Genomic DNA, 18,215 nt, shown 5'->3' with positions numbered 1-18,215 from the left:
TTTTAGAGGACGGTGAGGTTTTTTGGGCATCTTTCACTGATCCCTGTGAAGTATTCAGATTGTACAGCCAAAGTTGAGAGACCAAAGTCACGTTTCGCTGTCACATTAAAAAAAAAAAATAACTAGTGAACATGGAGGATGTTTACATGTGTTTCATCTGTGGTCTGTATTTTCTTAACTTAAAATAAATGATTTTATGAAGCTGTTTAATCCTTTTCTTGAAGATTGTTTTCGGATTTATTTTTATACAGTGAAGATGATTTTTGTTGAGGCTGGATTTCCAACAAAAAAACTCACATGAGAATGAACTTCCCGAAGCGCAAAGACGGGGTGTCCATATGACTTTGAACAACGCTCGGCTGACGGAACCCGAAAGCTGAAGGGACCGTTTCTGTGATGTCTTGATAGTGCTACACAGCGGTGTCTGGTTTGGATCAACTGTAAAAAAACACATTTTTGGTTTTTTTTAACCACGGTATCACCAATGTGTTTTGAAACATGCTGCACTGACATCATGAACTGTCTCTGAAACGCAGCAAAAACATTGTTTTCACAGCTGCAGGACTCACTTCTGCATGGAGTGGAATCAGCATTCAAATACACCTTTGTTTTGGGATCCACGTGTTGGGAAAAAGAGATATGGTGACAAAACATCCATTTAATTGTTTTTTTTATTAACATTATCTACAGAAAACGGCTTCCTACTGAAGAATTCAAAAAGGATTTATGCTGTGGAATTTCAACAGGTAACAAACACAACCCTTTGAACCAGGTAGCACAGCATTACACACAATGTTACAGGATTTGTTTAAAAAACAATTTAATTGTATAGAATTTATGAGGTTTTTGACTGTATTTAATGGCTTTTCATCAAAAAATTTTGTGATCATTTTTGAAAAATGAAAATTGCTAAAAAAATAATAAGAAGGTTCCAGGATTTGAGTGTAATCAGTGGACGTGCAGCTCAGCTCCTACAATAAGCAATCTAATCGAGCAGGAAAGCTAAAATTTACAGAAACCTGTCATGACTTTTCAGGTTGTTTGCGAAATCAATTGAAATCGTTCAAACTGACGTTTTTGATCCACAGCATACAAGCAGGTCAGACTTGTACCTAAGGGATAAACATTTCTGAAACTCTGAATTTTTGATTTTGAGCGTTTTTGACCTTTGAGGAAACATTTTGACAAATAAGAGACGAAGTATTAGGAAGCTTTTTTGACTTTCACACATAGGGTGTAAAGTGAAAACAGACATGTGCAGCTGAGCCTGTGTTTGGGTGTGTTGTGCAGCTTTTGATCAAAAACTGAAAGTAACCAGATTTCAGTAAATAAGGATGAACCTGACATTTACCAGCATACTGTTTGAGCAGCTTTGACGTCTGAACACTGACAAATCCCGGATGAGCGCTAATTAACTATGCACATTTGAAGGGAATTTGAAAATAATTTTTTTTGTGAAGAATTTCATATTAAAACTAGTAACATCATGACGGAAAAATGGACGTAAAGGGTTTTAATTTTGAGCGTCCTAAAAAAACATTTGACATTAAAATTGATGTTTTAGGGTGTTTTACAGAATTTTAATTCAGGGTTGACAAATCATATTAATGTACGATTATCAAGGTAAAAGACACAAACTTTGTGTGAATCAAGGTTTTGATTTGATTTTTTTAATTCGTTTTTCTTCAATTTTACATGTTTTTGGATGAAGCAACTTTTGTGACTGCTTGCATTGCTGTTTGTTGTGAACTCATGCTTGCTTTGAAATTTTTGAGTGTGAAGATGAACATTCACACATCAAGCACCTGAAGCAGCCTGTATGATTCTTATCAATGGAGGAAACACTGTTACCTGAGTGAATTTCTAAATGTGCAACACTTTCAGCGTGTAACATCGAGTGTACGGAGAATCATGCATTAAAGGAGCGTCTTTGTTTGAGCAGAGCAATAAACAGGTTTATACAAATCAATATAAATTCGTCACTTTTCATTATGGCAATTTGGAAAACGATAGCCAGCTCTGAAAAGTAATTCAGCTTCCATTATAAAGGAGTTTAGATGCGTTACTTTCACTAAAAACTGAACATTTCCAGAAAACAGGGCACTCAAAATTTCATCTGTGGAGAACTAATATGCAGCTGTTTTTGCACCAATTATTGCAAGTAATATGAGTGGTTTATTTTTAGCCAAACTCAGTCGATATCAATGATTATGGCATCCATCATCTTTTCTTGGACTGAGTTTCCACAATCTTTAAACATCTGTCCAATTTCATGTGCACAACAGTGTATTTCAGACACTGACTTTAAAAAGTCAGAATCAGCAAAGCTCCAGTGGGAAATAACCCTGCTTATTTTTTTCAAATAGCATGTATTTCCTCCATATGCCAAATATGGTCAAAATGACCTCATCAGGTGGAAAATAGTCAAAATGACAAATTCAGAGTCAAAAGCCCAGAATGACACCCAGAAATAATACAAGTCCTGTTTTTCTGCTCTGATGGCTGTGGGATCAAAAATGTCAGTTTGAATGGGTTTCAATGGAGCATTTTTGGACCTGAACAGTCTGAATGTAACTATTTAGTTTCCACAGTGTATTTTAGACTTATTGTAGGAGCTGAGCTGCAAATTCACTGATTACACTCAAATACACAATCTGGACTACATTTAGGACACATGCATCAACACACACACAGTTTATCACAACAGGAAGAAGAAAAGAGACTAAAATGAGACAAACAGTCCTAAAGGGTTAATAACAGCCCTAAGATTTTGCTTGGGTTAAAAACCTGCAGCGTTCAGTTAATCGTGTTTGCAGATAATTTCAGAATCAAAAATGAAAAAGGTGAAAAATTGTGCGTCAGAGTGGTTCTTGGTTTTCTTTCTGAGATGTCAGGACCTCAACTGGCAGGTGAAAAATAATCCTGGCCTTCTGCATATTTAAACTGGTAAATCTGCCATGCTGGAAAGGGTCAATTTGGAACAGCTGTGGAGCTCTGACGCTCAGTCCAGGCCTGAGCCAACACTTCCTGCTGTCAGAAAGCACGCTGTACTGAGCTTCCTGTGTCTACACCTGGTCTCTGTGACCTGCACGCTGTAAGTAAGACACCATACCACTGGCATGATTTTTTTTTGGTGACCTTTGCAAAAGCTTTGCAAAAACATACACTGAGTCGGAAATCTTGTAAAACTAACCCAACTGAGTCATTTTGAAGAATGTGGAGCCGCATCGATTTCATCGCTGAATCGCAACATTCTTCAGGTTTACAATTATTTTTAAGGTGACGCACACAACTCGGCATCACAACACACACACAACAGTTAATTAAATTACAAAATGGTAATACAGTAGAAAATTCAATTTACTTTGTGAAAAAAATATTTTGCTATGATTTTTTAAAACATTTGCAAAGAATGAATACGAATTGAAAAAACAAGTCCACAAAAAGAGATAATATTTGATTTCAGTTTCACCATAAAATACATAAAAGACATGCTGATTTTGACAGGGATACGTTGATGGATATTGAAATTTTTTGTTTGCAAATAGTAAGGTGCAAAAAAAAAAAAAAAAAAAAAATTTTTTTTTAAAAATGGGAAAAACCTTGCAAAAATGAGTTAAAAAAAGAAACCAAAGGAAAAAAAATTTTAAAATGAAAAAAAAAAAAACTACAATCTTCATTGTAATAAATTTTTTAAAATGTAATTGTAATTAATTATATCAGTTTTTAGAAATTGTTTTTTTTTAATCAAATTTTACCCTTAATAAAACAACTCATTCTGAAAAAAAAAAAGCTACCTTAGTTTTAAAAACTGATTTCAAATCTCTTTTGTTGGCATTTGTTTTTTCAGGTTTTTTTCTACATTTTTGAAAGTTTGCCAACCCTGATTTTTAATTTAGAAATTTAAAGTTGTAAGGTTAAAAAGATTTATGATAAAAACTAAGTGTTTAATAAAGCTTCCGCTGTTAAAATTTTTTTATTAAAGAACTGCAGTCCTGATTTCAGATAAATGATTAACAATAACTCATTGATGATCTGCACACATGTCAAAAAATAAATGTTATGAAAGAAAGTGATTTGAAAATGTGTGTTGATTTGTTTTTTATTTAGATGAAACCCATTTTCAGATGTGTTGGTGAATGTCACAATCAGTTTTAAAAAAAAAACTGTGTAGCTGATTTTTCAGAGCCTTATTTATTTTTTTGCATTGAGCTCCTTGCAAATGATCTTTTAACAGATTAGTATTTTTTGCATATTAGTTTGCTTTGTCAAAAGTGAAATGTACAAAAAAGATTTCAAAAAATGTGCAAAGAAGCCACAGTGTCACTGACAATTTACCGTCACATTAATTTGCTGAAGACAGCTAAAGTGTCACTGTCAAGCACCAGACGTGCAGCAGTCATCCAAGTTAATTGGCACACTTTTTGTTGATCACTTCGTTGGATGTATAAAAGTCTGAACATTTTCACTCCCGAACCGGCGACGAACAGGCACTGGGGAGCTCACAAACACCTGAACAAATTGCAAATCTGATGTGAGCGAGCCACAAGCAGCCAATTTAAACAAACAGCTCTCTGATGAAGGTCACTGGTGATACTGTCAGTGTTCAGACAGGTCACCGAGAGACTTTCAACCGATGTTCACATAGAACCAGCTCATCAATTACTGATGAAGATGCTGAGAGGAGAGAAAGTTGAGGAGGAGGAGGAATGCTGACCTTAAAACATCCCTGCATGGTTGTACAGGATAAACATTAAAAAGGTCATTTGTCAGGAATTTGCGTTTTTGTTTTGCATTTTTTGGCAAAAAATTAATGAAAAATATATTCATATATTTCAAAATGATGAACTGCTGCAAAAAATTTCAAATTATGTCCTTTTTTAATGAAATTTCAGTGTAAAACTTGGATGGACTGGACATTAAATGGCATCCTGAGTTTTATAGTAGTTAAAAGTGATTTTTTTTATTGGGCAGATTTTTTTTTCTTCTTTCAAAGTTTTTCTCAATTTTTAAAGGTCAAACTTTTTTTTCTTCAAACTTTTTTGGTGAAATTTTTAAAGGATGAAGGTTTGGCAATTTTCATTAAAATGATTGGTGATATTTTGCAAAAAAATTTTTTTCATGTGATCCAGTTTTTTGTATTTTTAAAGAAAAAAAACAACTTAAAATTTTTTGGCAAATTTGTTTTTTTTTTTTTCAGGGGGGTGAAAAAAAAAGGGTTTTTCACTGAATGAATTTTTTTTTTTTTTTTGTTTTTGGCAAATATTGGAAATTTTTTTGGTTTTTCCAATTTTCAACCTGCAAGCCAAACATTGTTGTCAACCCTGGCTTTAGACACTCTTAAAAAAAATTCTCATTGGATTTTCAAAAATTGGTCTCTGACCATCAAAATTTAGACACTAAAGTGCAGGAAAAAAAGTCATCATTTTTCAAGCTAACTTTCAGAGTGTATTCAGTTTTCCAAAAGTTTCCAAAATTGTTACTGGGTGATGAAAAAAATCATTGAATGTGGTGAAGAAAAATGTCCTGGTCTCAAAATGACTTCAAAGATTAAAAGGAACGGAAACCACTAGACCTGCCTTATAGAAACAACATTCTTCAGTGACACAAACACTTTAAATTATTTTTCATTCTGATGTGACTTTAAAGTGATTATTACATTAGGATATGGAATCTAAACCTTTCAGACTGCTGTAACACGGAAAAAAAAAACAGAGTCAAAGTCACAGAAACAACTTGGTTTTGGAAAGATCCCTGGACAACATTCAACAAATGTTAACCCTGCGGCTTTCGCAGCAGCGGCATCGACTTTCCTCTTTTGATCCTTAAGTGGCATTTAAAATTCTGAAACACGCCTGTTTCAAACACACCACAAACTGCAGAGTGACTTGCATTTCCAACGTAAGAACAGATTAACGCCGTGTTGCAATTGAACACAGAGTTAAAAAATGTGTAAATGCAGTCAGGAACAGCCGCACATGACAGACTCATGTTATCAAACGTGATGTCATAAAAGAGGAGATTTTATCACATCATAATTAGAGCTGGGCATCATCAACAATAACGAATATCACAGCGACATGGACTGTTTCAGAACTGAAATTTTTTTAAAAAACATTGTAAATGTTTTTAGACGATCCTGATTAACATCATTTGATAACAACACAAACAGATCAATGATAATAAGAATAATTTTTGCGTGAAGTGTTGACAGCCACAGCATTTTTGACATCACAGCATTAATTCATTGAACAGCTTGGTTCAGACATTTGCAGCGCAGTGAGAGAAAAAAACAGAGCGCAACTGATTTTCCTCACAGCACCAAAGTGTCTGAAACAGACACATCTGCAGAGGTGAAAGTGAAATTTTCTTTAGACTCTACAGACGACTTTGTGTTAGTTTCAGCTTTAATCAGACTTTGGATGAATTATTTTCAAAGAAACAGCAGGGACGCATCGCTCCGTGTCTCATCCACCCGCCGCTACGCATCTGCTGACTGACTTCATTATTATTACCAGGGGGATGGGAGTGTAAATTGAGTTTTGACAGAAAGGGCAAAAGCAGTTTGCTTTTTTCAGATTCTTGACTGTTGAAACTCAAATGATTGTTTAGTTCAGATTTGTTTTAGCAGAAAAAAAAAATAACAGGGTCAAGCTCAAAGAAATTCAAAATATTTTTTTCTAATGATTTTTGCAGACTTTTTACATTTCACATTTGAAACTGCTTGTTTAATTTCAGGTTCGTTTAGAAATCCTGAATCAAGTCTGAGAAGTTTAAATTGGTGAAAAGAAAAACTTTTGATTTACATATAAAGGATCCAGAAAAAACTGCACAGTGACATTCAAAAAAAGCTGAAGAAAATAGAAAAGGAACAGAAGTTTTGATGAAAAAAAAATTTTTCAATAGGAAAAAGACACAGTAAAGTCTATCAGATTGCAGATTTGAAATTTTTTCATTTGTGTTTTGTAAAAACCCACTAAAATTTAAAATTTATTAAATTTGATTAATAAAACTTTCTGAATTTGGGGAAATTTTTGAAATTTTTTTCATTGCGTGTTTTGAAGGCTTCAAAAAAAAAATAAAAAGAACTACAGTACTAAATGGATTTGTGTATAGAGACTTCACCTTTGCAAACTTTGTGCACTTCTTACTACAGAATAACCAGGCGGTAGAGTGTCTCAAAAAAAACAGCAAAAACTGATTCACATTGTTTGGATTGTAAGTTTAGTCAGAGATGTGTGATCGGGTGAACAGTACAGGTTTTCATGTTTTTCACAAAAAAAAAATGGAACTTGAGCTAGTGGCATTTTTTATCAAGTGAAATCTGACCTGAACAGTTTGGAGCTGATTACAGGAGGTCAGGACTTTTGCAGACAGAGGTCCAGAAAAAGAAACTTTGTGTTTTATACATGAGAAAATTCAGCTCTTTGACAGCATTGCAACACACACCCATTTATGGAGCTCATGAGTCTATAAATCTGTGAAATCATACCTGAGTTAGTCCTTCTTCCAGACGGCTCAGATCAGCGTCTTTAGGTTTGGATGTAAGATTTATTGTAACTATTATTGTTATTATTAGTTAGTAATAGTAGCAGTAATTTATTTATATATAAATTTATTTATATTTTTTTGTTATTAATTGTGTTTATTATTTATTATTATTACTTCATTACTTTTAGGTTTCTTAAATAAATATAATGTTACATTGTTATGAGGGGTGTTGTCAAACTGTTCATTTTTTAAATCGTAATTAATCGCTGAATTTCAATAGTTAATCACCAATATTCTTTTTTTTATGCATGTTTCAATTCCTTTTTTTTTTTTTTTCCAGCATTATATAAAAATGAAAAAAGCTCCATCTTAAACAAACTTTAAATTTTCAGCACATTGTGCTGATAATAGTCCAACCTGTCCTGACTGCAGGACTCTGACTTCAGCTTCTGTCAAACTTCTGTGCTGTTAATCATTTTACTCAGGAATTAAAAACTTTTGAGTCGGCCTACTTCTCCTATAGCTGCCAACAGCCTTTCAATATTCCCAGTTAGAGAAAGGCTGAAAATAAGCTCATGTGCTTGTGGCCCCGGGCCCCCAAAACATTACATCTGCCCCTGGTAATAATAATGAGAGCTCAGTGCGAGCGGCGCTGGATGAGACACGGAGCGATGCGTCCCGCTGTTTCTAAATAATTCATCCAAAGTCTGATTAAAGCTGAAACTAACACAAAGTCGTCTGTAGAAGTCTGAAGAAGTCACTTTCACCTCTGCAGATGTGTCTGTTTCAGACACTTTGGTGCTGTGAGGAGAAGCTGCGCTCTGTTTGTTTGTCTCTCACTGCTGCTGCTGTGTCGGACTGTCAGCTGTTTGATCCGCGATGATGAAATGCTGTGGCTGTCAAACACTCAGCTGTTCTACAGTCGTTCACTTCTTTATATGATTGTTCAACACGTCTGCCCTCGCTGTTGTTTTGGCGAACATGTCCACGCGCTGGAGCGGGCTATTGGACATTTTAAATTTCCGGCGCTGGAGCAGCTGTCGGACATTTCGCCGCGCTGGAGTGGGCTGTCCTACCTGATTGTCCGGGGGGTTATGGGTGGCTCTTTTAGATGAGCCTCATGATGAGGCTGACAGTCACTGTCTCTTAACCAGTTATGCAGACAGCGCTGTGAGGTCCAGAGCTCAGCTTCACATTAGCCCCTTAAATTCTTCTCCAATAGTCGATGGGAGAGCGGCGGTTTAGAGGAACACAGTGCTCCCTGCAGAGGGACTCATTTCCGATTGTGGTTCATGTCTGTTGGGAGTTGTTAATTCAGCAGCAGCCGGGGTCAGATGGGAGGCTGGAGGGCACTTAGTACAGGACAGACTGAGAGCGCCGTGGCCTTCAGGATCATCACTCAGTTAAAAATAAAAAGGAGAGAGCGAAGGAAGGCTCTGATGTGGAGGACGGCCTGGTGTCCGTATCGAGCTGAGTCATTTTATTTCTGCCCAGAGCAACATTTTTAATTTTAATTCTCACAGGCATGTACAGACCGTCACTGTGTTTTCTTTAAGGGGCCGAACATCAGCTCACTTTGTCTAAAATAGAGGTCGACCAAAACTGTTTTTTCAGGGCGGATACCAATTATTATTAGTTTGAGACCAATAACCTATATGTGGAGAATGCGCAATTTAAAAACAAAAAAATGCCTTTTTTTCTTACTTTTTTTTTTGAATTAGCAAAATTCTTTACATGATAAAGAAAAAATAGCTACATAAAAAAGAAAGAAAGCATGCATTACAGACCTTAAAAAGAACTTTTTTTTTTTGAAAGCCCACCAAAATAATTTCTTTAAATATTGCCAAAAAGAATTTAAAAAGAAAAGAAAGCCAAAGATAAGGAACTCACCAAAATGATTTCCTTCAATATCACCAAAAACTTTTAAAGAAAAAAGAAAAAAAAAAATCAATAAGGAGAAGCGAGTCACTGGTTCAGAAAATGGATGCCTTAAAGTCATGAAAAAATTAAATTTATATATGTAACATAATTATTTTTTTTCTGTAGCATAAATTACATTTTGAAATTATGAATATATTTTTCATGACATTTTTCTCCCTTTTTTTTAAATGCAAATTTTCAGGTAATTTTCTTGTCACCTTTTTTTTTTTTCTTTTTTGCAATTTGCAGGGATTTAAGTCACATTAACTGGGTTCAACTGTTACGCCGTCAGAGACAGACAGATTTTGGGAGGGGGTTTGTTTTGTGTCCTCGTCCTCACTTAGCTCTCCGTCCCCAGACGTGTCCATGAAGAAATGCTCGCAGGAGCCGTTTATTTTTCTGTCGCACTGACTTCTGTGACTCCTCCAGCTCATTTGCAACTTTGGATGCTATTTATTCCTCCGCTGCTCGTCCACCTACACCGGAGCACATTAGCATACAGCGGAGGCTCCACACAAAGTGCCAAACTGTGCACTCGCTTCACTTTCTGAAGCTGCAGAGGAGCTGCTGGGTGTTCTGGACAAACGCTGGGACATCGTAGTCTTGCTGTCTCTTTACATGTCTGAACCTGACAAACAACGCCGTGTTTAAAGGCTCTTCGGAGCGTCTGCAGCTCCTAAAAATATCTTAAAAGTCTGGAAATCATCACCACAAAGATTTTTAAATTTTTCGAAATTCAATTTTTTTCAAATTCTTTTTTATTTTTTTTTTTTGTTGTTATTGTCAAAATGCATCAAGTTCATCTTTTGTGAAAACGCATTTTTGATGTAACAAATCTTTAACCCTTTGAAACCTGGAGCGACTTTCGCTTTTCTCGTGCTGCTCTCAGTTGTCCTTCACAAGTCTTTAAACCTTCGAACCTTGGGCAAATTTCGTTTTAATTCTTTCAAAAATGTGAAATGCGTGAAATAACCCAAAAATTGAAAGAAATGAGTCAAATTTAGAATTTTAGATTTTTTTTTTTTTTGAGCAAGGGGAAAATGTCTTGAGAAAAAAAATCAAGGGAAAACCTGTATGTATAATTATTATCATTACATATTTTTATAATGATGTCATGAATGATTGTAGTTTTTTTTTGTTTTTGCTTTGTTTTGTTTTATTTTGTTTTTATTGGTTTGTTTTGTTTAACTCATTTTCAAGTAAGTTTCTAAGTTTTTTACTAATTTATTGCTTATTTTTGGGCTTTTCTTTTTCATTTGTCATCATTCCCTTACTTTTCAAAGAAATAAAGCCAATTTGCTTATTTTACAAAGAGTTACAAAGAGTTTACAGTGTAGATGAACGTAACTCACTGTAAAAAATCATTCCTCTGTTAAACGTCGCTCTGCACAGGACTGACTGATCTTTGTCCTCGGCTGCAGTGCTTGCAGAAGAGATGATTTGTCCAATAATCACTCTTAAATTTGGGTTGAGTTATCTTGAAAAGGTCTCAAAAAGCATTTAATTAAAGTGTTTGATACCTGAAGACGCTGTTTAAACGAGACCTCAGAGGGACGTAATATGTTGGTTTGGTGTTTTCAAATCTTTGCTGATAAGGAGTCAGCTGGTAGTTTTTGTTATCACGAGTACTCTAAAACTTTGTTTTTCTTTCATGTCCCCGCAGCCTCCTACCTCCACCCCAGCTTCCAGGGACTCATGTCGGACAACGACACCGTCCGCCTGGGCCTGGACTTCCAGAGGATGCTGAGGATCAACCACATTTACATCGCCGCCCGGTCAGTCAGCGCTCTCAGCTGCAGATCTAATGTCGCTCTGTTTACTCTCTTCATCTTCTGTCTTTGTCACCTACAATAATAAGTTCTACAAAGCCGATTATGTTAATCTCTCTCGCACATTTAGGTCCACGCTGTATGTTAGTTTCTCTCTGCACATCAGGGGCCGGCTGCACCAACAGGACTTAAGCACAGGATTAACCGTTAGGGACTGTTTGTTGCATTTTATGTTTTTCATTTTTCTTTTTTTGATAATTTTGGCTGTGTTCATGCATGTGGCATAAATTTTGTCCAGATTGTGTATTTGAATGTAATCAGTGAATTTCCAGCTCAGCTCCTACAATAAGTCTAAAATACACTGTGGAAACTAAATAGTTACATTCAGACTGTTAAGGTCAAAAAATGCTCCATTGAAACCCATTCAAACTGACATTTTTGATCCCACAGCCATCAGAGCAGAAAAATTCTCAGTTAAAACCATTTGATGCAGTCGGCTCCTGATCATGTGAACCCGTCTGATTCTTGTTTGGCTCTGATGATGATATTTTCCCTTCTGATGAGTCTTCAGATAATTGTTTCTAGTTTTTGACTTCCATTAGTGTGACAAATGATGATCACCAGAGCCCAAAACTTTTCCACACTTTCATCAGCAGCCAAAAGACCCCAAAGAAGCCGTCTGATAAAACAGCGCATTGAGTTGTTTGTTCCACCTTTATTTAACCAGCAAAGTCAATGAAGCATAAAATCAGTTTTCAGTTATTTCCACTGATAGCTGAGCAGGACGCAGACGCTCTGCTGAAACACACGAGCGGGAGAAAATGGACAAAATGTGCAACGACTTGAGGAGGGAAGTCAGTCCACAGAAAAGATCATAAAAAAACATAAATTATATCGACAAATATAAAATACTTATTTGCAATATTGAGCTGCTAAAAAAGCTGTTACAAGGAAGTGTCTCCAGCCAGATGCCTCTTCAGTAGAGAGCTGTTATGAAATAATGCATGAAATGTTTGTAATGGAAAGAATTACCTTTTCAATCAGGCTTCAGGAAACCAAATTTGAAGAAATTTGTAAGAAGTGGAAAATGTTTATTTCCCCAAAACGCCCTGCTTTTGATTCTTATGTTGTTTTTGCTCAAAGTGTTAAAACATGGAAATTCACTCTGTAAAATTTCCTAATTGAAGAGGAATGCATAAACAGAATGTTAAAAAATAAAAATCATCTTCACAGACACCACAAATAATAAGAAGCAGAACAAAAACATGAAGCAGCACGAACAGATAAACGATGTTACTGAGGAACCTTCGTACGAGTGACGGGGCCTTGAAGGCAAACAAAGTTTGGTGCAACACTTAAAAACTTCCAGAGGTGTCAACCCTAAATTGTGAATATATTCTGTAAAACATGTTGCAGTTTTAAGTGTTTTTGCATCGCTCAGCCTGACTGCACGTCTCGATCGAGATGTTGCAGGTTAATTATCTTAAAAGCAGCAGGTTGCAGCTCCTCTCCCTCGTCTCCTTTGTGCAGAATAAATAGCGCTCTCCGGGCGTTTGGCTCGGCTTCAGACTGCAGAGCGCTCGCTGCCAACAACCTGAGAAGGTATCCTGATTCTTAATGTACCTAAATGGACTTAATATTTTCCACAGCTGCACACAACGGAGTGCAGGCCTCGCTGCACAGGGTGATTCATACGGGCGGCGTTGATAGTCGGAAAACTTTAATAAACTTTGTGTGTTAATGGTCTTCGCTCCTCCTGCTGCTGAGGAGCAGCATCCTTCGGTCCTGACGGAGCAGCTTCTGCTGAAAACAGACGATTGTTGGAGTTTTGCACCTGAAAGCATGACGGCTCTTAAATTTTGCTAAGCAGCAACGATAGAGGAATGCAAAAGAAAATGAGGCCAGTGACTGAGTGTTAGCAAGCATCCTGGAACTATTTTTTATTTTTTTAATTTCAGAAGTCAACCAGCCTTTCAAAATTCACTAATCTTAATTTTTTTTACGATTAAAGCCATTATATATTATATTATATGCAGCATTTGAAACACAGATGTTAAATTTCTTTTAATCATTACTGTTTTGTTTTGTCTCCACTCAAAGAAAGTATTTCTTTCCTTTTTTAAATCATTTTCATTTCTAGCCGTTTATGTAGTGAATGTTATGGGAAAAAAAAAGTTAAATGGTTGGGTTTTTCAAAATATTTTTGGTTTTGTTTAATGATAATATCAGTGCAGTTGAGGATGATTCCACTCCAAGAAAGTAATTTTGTTTGTTTTTTTTTGCATTTTCATTTTCAGTTCATTGTCATTGCCAGCCTGTTATATAGTGGAGGTTATAACAAACACAAGTTAAATGTTTTTTTTTTATTATTATTTTTGTTTCGTTTTATGATCAGTGCTAGTGAGGATGTTTCCACTCACAGAAAGTGATTTTTTTTTATTATTATTGTTTTGTTTTTTATTATATGAGTGAGGATTTTTTTTTTTTTTGCATTTTCATTCTCATTTTCAGTTTTTTTTTTGGTTTCCAGTCCGAACAAAAATTACTGAAATTATTACTGAAATTTAAACCGAATTTTATGTTAATTCCTACTGTAGTTTTACACCACAGTTTCTAACATTTAAACATCCTGAGTAATGTTCACTTAGTATGATTATTTTTTTAATGTAAGCACGTGCATGTGGTCCTCTAACGGTGTCTCCACTCTGTGTCTCCGCAGGGATCATGTGTTCGCCATCAACCTCGCCACGTCCTCTGAGCAGATCGTCCCGCAGCAGGTAGGACAGTCCGTCCACAGTCACATTTATCCACAGTGAAACTGATCCGGTGTCAGTTTTACTGCGTCATGTTCAGGTCCAGCGCTGTGTTTGTTTTTATTGAACGTGATTTTACGAGCGAATCATCTGCTCTCTAAACTTCCACCGTCATCTGTTGATTTTCTCGACACAGAAACTCACATCCAGCCTGAATTATTACTCTGACATTCAGAGAGTGCTTAAAACCTTTGATTCTTCAGAATCAGTACCAATGAGCTGTGAGCGAGTAACCACGCAGCTGTACACTTCTGCAGTTAACCCTTTGAAACCTTTGCTGCAATTAGACACCTTTCACAGGTATTTAAGCTTTTAAAACCTCGGAAAATTGGTTTAATTTCTTGCAAAAACATGGGAACTTGTCTAAAAATGCTCCGCAAACTGCAAGTAATTAGTATATTTAAAAATTATTTAAGAAGTTTTAAAAAAGCCAGGGAAAATATCCAGGAAAATGTATTTATAATTATTATTATTATACATTTACAAGTTTTTTTGCATTGTTATTTTTTAGGCACTTTTTCCGAGTAATTTTTTTTTGTTTGTATTTTCATTTCCCATTTTTTGTAATTTTTTTGTACTTTTTTTCACAAATTTTTTTCTCATTTGTGCATAATTTCTTCTTAAGTTTCTCACTGAGGTTTGCAGCGCAGACATTAGTAACATGCACTCTTCGTGTGTGAACTGTTTTCTCCTTATATTCAGTCAACAGATGATGATGGTGATGACGATGGTGGTGGTGATGATGATGATGGTGGTGATGGTGGTTGATGACGGATGATTTTGTCCGCCTGCAGCTGCAACATGCAGGACAGTTTTTCACAGGCCGATGCTGCAGACAGACACGTAGCGGACAGTTCTTTAAAATTGGAGGCTGCTGTTAGTTTGAGAAGCGCTTGATTTGATACGCAGCTGAGTTTTCTATGAGCGGAGCATTTTAAACGTCAATACTGCAGTCGATCATGTTCGGTGAATTGCGGGAAGCCCAAATCCTGATTGTGATTAATATTCAATTAATCGTGCAGCTCGAGATGAGGTGCGGATGATGATGTGGAGCTTTACGTGTTGTGAAGAAGCTTTGATGTGAGTCCAGAGAGCCTTAGAAAGTCTTAAAAAGCATTTCATTTATTCATCTAAAAGTAAATAGGATTGAATTAAATAAATATTTCAGAAGTCTTAAAAATTCTCAGACATGGGAAGTATGATTTTATGCATCTTTTTTTCTGATGTGAAAATCTCAGACAATTTGTAAAACCTTTTTTTTCTGTGAAATAATTTAATAAATTACATTTCTTAAACTCATCATTCTGGGAATCCAAGCAGTGGAATCTCGCATGCAGATTTAGAAACACAAAATTGTCCAGAAAACCATCCAGGAATTCTAGATATTTCCCACTTTTTTGGTAAGACATATACTAGATACTGATACTGGTAAGATAGATACTGTTAAGATAACATAATATGTTGATTATCTTCCCTGTTTCTCTCTAAAAAGGGTTGCTTTTCCAACATTTCACACAGATTGTCTAACTTTTTTTCACAGAAAAAGAAAAAGTAATGGTTATGCTAAAGTTAATATTTGGGCAAAATACAATTATCCATCAATTTTGGTAAAAAAAAAAAATTGGTCTTAAACTTTCCGAGTGGCATTAAAAAAAATCTTAACAGTCTTAAATGTATCTTAGCTTAAGCAGCAGTTGTGTTCTTGTTATTCTGTACCTCAGTGTGTGTGTGTGTGTGTGTGTGTGTGTGTGTGTGTGTGTGTGTGTGTGTGTGTGTGTGTGTGTGTGTTTTTAACAGGGGAAATCTCTCATAATGTTTGTATCTCATTATTTTCCTTTCCTCCCTCGCCTGCCTTTCCATTCAAGTATTAGGTAATCTCTCTTCAGACGTACATCCAGTCGGAGCGCAGCGCAGCTCTGGTGGCTTTTTGAAGAGCCGTGCTCCTTCCTATCTGAATCTCATTTGTCAAACATGATTGCACTTAAAGAAAAAGCCCCCGGAGTCCCGGACTTTTGTTTGGTCGTGTTTAGATGAGAGCTAAACGTGGATATTTGTCGTGATAAGGCCTTCGCTCTGTGTCAGCAGATCCAGACTACTGATTGGCTGCAGACTGCGGCTCAAAGACACGGGAACACTTTTCGGCGGCAACATGTCCGCCCAGCTTTTCTCGCAGATGTTTTATGAGATATTAAATGTTTGTGTATGACGCATGATATAGTCATTAAGTCAGAGCTCTGCCTGCTGCTGCAGAGGACTGATATCATCGTCATCACAGATCCGTCCCTTCACTCAGGCCCGTTTTTAAATCAGCACTCGTTGACTCTCTCCCCCGTCACTGATCTGCAGAGCTTCAGCGGTCATAAGTAATTATTAGTAAACCAAATAGAGCGTGGAGCGGCGGGCTCTCTTTCCATAACGCCGACTCCTACTGATGTGCACAAAGTGGCTCCGGACACGTTCCCTTCATGGAGCTGGAGGACAGAGCGTCAGGGTCACGTACGGCTCAGAGATGTTTGTCCTCACCGGTCTCACTCCCATCAGTGATTGGAATATTTTGTAAATATATATTTTTTTTATATTTCACCAAAATTGGAAAAAAATATGGAATTTCCCTGTAAAAGATAGAGCTGGTGATCATTTTTAAAAGTAAACTATGTATTTATTCAAAAATTGATATATTCCTTCTTTTTTGAACTATATATTTTAAGGCAATCAACCTATTATTTTAAAAATTTTTTAAAGGAATGGAAGATATCAGTCCTCTGCAGCAGCAGGCAGAGCTCTGACTTAATGACTATATCATGCGTCATACACAAACATTTAATATCTCATAAAACATCTGCGAGAAAAGCTGGGCGGACATGTTGCCGCCGAAAAGTTCCCGTGTCTTTGAGCCACAGTCTGCAGCCAATCAGTAGTCTGGATCTGCTGACACAGAGCGAAGGCCTTATCACGACAAATATCCACGTTTAGCTCTCATCTAAACACGACCAAACAAAAGTCCGGGACTCCGGGGGCTTTTTCTTTAAGTGCAATCATGTTTGACAAATGAGATTCAGATAGGAAGGAGCACGGCTCTTCAAAAAGCCACCAGAGCTGCGCTGCGCTCCGACTGGATGTACGTCTGAAGAGAGATTACCTAATACTTGAATGGAAAGGCAGGCGAGGGAGGAAAGGAAAATAATGAGATACAAACATTATGAGAGATTTCCCCTGTTAAAACACACACACACACACACACACACACACACACACTGAGGTACAGAATAACAAGAACACAACTGCTGCTTAAGCTAAGATACATTTAAGACTGTTAAGATTTTTTTTAATGCCACTCGGAAAGTTTAAGACCAATTTTTTTTTTTTACCAAAATTGATGGATAATTGTATTTTGCCCAAATATTAACTTTAGCATAACCATTACTTTTTCTTTTTCTGTGAAAAAAAGTTAGACAATCTGTGTGAAATGTTGGAAAAGCAACCCTTTTTAGAGAGAAACAGGGAAGATAATCAACATATTATGTTATCTTAACAGTATCTATATGTCTTACCAAAAAAGTGGGAAATATCTAGAATTCCTGGATGGTTTTCTGGACAATTTTGTGTTTCTAAATCTGCATGCGAGATTCCACTGCTTGGATTCCCAGAATGATGAGTTTAAGAAATGTAATTTATTAAATTATTTCACAGAAAAAAAAGGTTTTACAAATTGTCTGAGATTTTCACATCAGAAAAAAAGATGCATAAAATCATACTTCCCATGTCTGAGAATTTTTAAGACTTCTGAAATATTTATTTAATTCAATCCTATTTACTTTTAGATGAATAAATGAAATGCTTTTTAAGACTTTCTAAGGCTCTCTGGACTCACATCAAAGCTTCTTCACAACACGTAAAGCTCCACATCATCATCCGCACCTCATCTCGAGCTGCACGATTAATTGAATATTAATCACAATCAGGATTTGGGCTTCCCGCAATTCACCGAACATGATCGACTGCAGTATTGACGTTTAAAATGCTCCGCTCATAGAAAACTCAGCTGCGTATCAAATCAAGCGCTTCTCAAACTAACAGCAGCCTCCAATTTTAAAGAACTGTCCGCTACGTGTCTGTCTGCAGCATCGGCCTGTGAAAAACTGTCCTGCATGTTGCAGCTGCAGGCGGACAAAATCATCCGTCATCAACCACCATCATCACCACCATCATCATCATCACCACC

General features: G+C 36.3%; 1 protein-coding gene across 1 annotated transcript in view; it reads right to left on the bottom strand.

The window, feature by feature from the left end:
• The window catches only part of sema6e (sema domain, transmembrane domain (TM), and cytoplasmic domain, (semaphorin) 6E), a 208,577-nt gene that overhangs the window by 58,044 nt on the left and 132,318 nt on the right, over positions 1-18,215 (bottom strand).

The sequence above is a fragment of the Plectropomus leopardus genome, chromosome 7, assembly GCF_008729295.1.
Source record: "Plectropomus leopardus isolate mb chromosome 7, YSFRI_Pleo_2.0, whole genome shotgun sequence".
Lineage (NCBI taxonomy): Eukaryota > Metazoa > Chordata > Actinopteri > Perciformes > Serranidae > Plectropomus > Plectropomus leopardus.
This window is presented reverse-complemented; position numbering and strand designations above follow the sequence as displayed.